This window comes from Neophocaena asiaeorientalis, unplaced genomic scaffold, assembly GCF_003031525.2.
Source record: "Neophocaena asiaeorientalis asiaeorientalis breed wild unplaced genomic scaffold, Neophocaena_asiaeorientalis_V1.1 scaffold77, whole genome shotgun sequence".
Taxonomy (NCBI): Eukaryota; Metazoa; Chordata; class Mammalia; order Artiodactyla; family Phocoenidae; genus Neophocaena; species Neophocaena asiaeorientalis.
This window is the reverse complement of record NW_020174645.1, coordinates 332,836-334,762: the sequence shown is the minus strand read 5'-3', so window position 1 is coordinate 334,762 and position 1,927 is coordinate 332,836.

The following is a 1,927-nucleotide window of genomic DNA, read 5'->3' as shown; positions in this document are numbered from 1 at the left end:
GAACAAATCTCAGAGCACACACAAGGCTGGGAAGAGTTCCTGTCCCACCAGCTTCTAGGAAAGGAAAGGAAAACTGCATAATTTCTGGGCGTGAGGTGACGTACTCAAAAGAATTTGTTTCAGAAATGGTACAAAGTTGGACTTGGACCTAAAAGCAGCTCTAATTTTGCCTAAAAACTTGAAATCAAGACCCAGAGGGGTTAAATTTTTCCAGATAACTGAAGACATCCCAGAACACAGCTTGAGAATATTTATAGGATACAAAAACATCCAACAATCAACAATGTAAAGTCTACAGTGCTTGGCGACCGATAAGAAACTACAAGACATGCCAAGAAGTGGGAGAAATGTGACCCGTAATAAGGAGAACATTGATCACAATCCAGAAAATGACACAGACAGAATTATTAGAAAGTGATGTGAAAATACTTACTGTAGCCACATTTCGTTTGTTCAAGATGGTGTATATACCTCATGCGATCATTCCAGTAGAATCCTGGTGAACATTTGACAGAATCCAGTAGCATTCCTGATTGAAACTGCCGGCAAACTGGTACTAGAAAGAAATTCCCTGGGCTGGTCACATACGCCTTAATTGAGTCAAGGTACGTTCTCTCTATATCCATGTTGCGAATTTTCTCATGAAAGGAAGTTGGATTTTGTCAAACATTTTTTGGCATCTACTGAGATGATCATATGCTCTTTACCGTTCCTTTCGTTAATGTGGTGTATCACCTTGATTGATTTGTAGATGTTGAAACATCCTTGCATCCCTGGAATAAATCCCACTTGATCATCGTCCCTTGAAGGTACCGTTGAATTCGATTTGCTAACATTTTATTGAGGATCTTTGCGTCTGTGTTCATCAGGGATGTGGGCCTTATACAGTTGACCCTTGACCAACACAGGTTTGAACGGCACGGGTCCACTTATATGCAGAATTTTTTCTTTTTTTTTTTTTTTTTTTTTTGCGGTACGCGGGCCTCTCACTGTTGTGGCCCCTCCCGTTGCGGAGCACAGGCTCCAGACGCGCAGGCTCAGCGGCCATGGCTCACGGGCCCAGCCGCTCCGCGGCACGTGGGATCTTCCCGGACCGGGGCACGAACCCGCGTCCCCCGCATCGGCAGGCGGACTCTCAACCACTGCGCCACCAGGGAAGCCCTTCCTTCCAGTTTTATTGAGATATAATTGACATACAGCACTCCATAAGTTTCAAGTGTACAGCAGAATGATTTGACTTACATACATCATGAAAAGATGATCACAACAAGTTTGGTGAATCTCATATAGATACAAAATTAAAGAAACAGGAAAATCTTTTCCTTGTGATGAGAGCTCTTAGGATTTACTCACTTTACTCTCATACAGAATGTACAGCAGCACCAGTTACATTTATGGTGTCGCACATTACATCACTAGTACTTATTTACCTTATACCTGGGAGTTTGTACCTTTGACCACCTTCATCCAGGTCCCCCGCCTCCCACCCCTTGCCTCTGGTAACCACAAAACCGATCTCTTTTTCTCTTGAGTTTTTTTATTTGTTGGTTTTTGAAGCATAATTGACCTACTACTCTGTGTCATTTTCTGCTACACGCGTAGTAATTTGATATTTCTATGCCTTTCAAAATGATCACCGTGCTGTCTAGTTACAAATACGTTGCCGTCCAGAGCTATCGCATAGCTGCTGAGCCCACTCTCCACGCTGTACATTGCGTTCCTGTGACTCACCTACTGTGCACCTGGACCGCCAGGGAATTCCCAAGATTTCATTCTTTTATGGCTGAGTAATATTCAATTATATTGGGTTGGCCAAAAGTTTCGTTCAGGTTTTCCATAAGATGGCACAGAAAAACCTGAATGAACTTTTTGGTCCAATATATATATATATATCTCCCACATCTTCTTTATCCATTCATCTCATCCA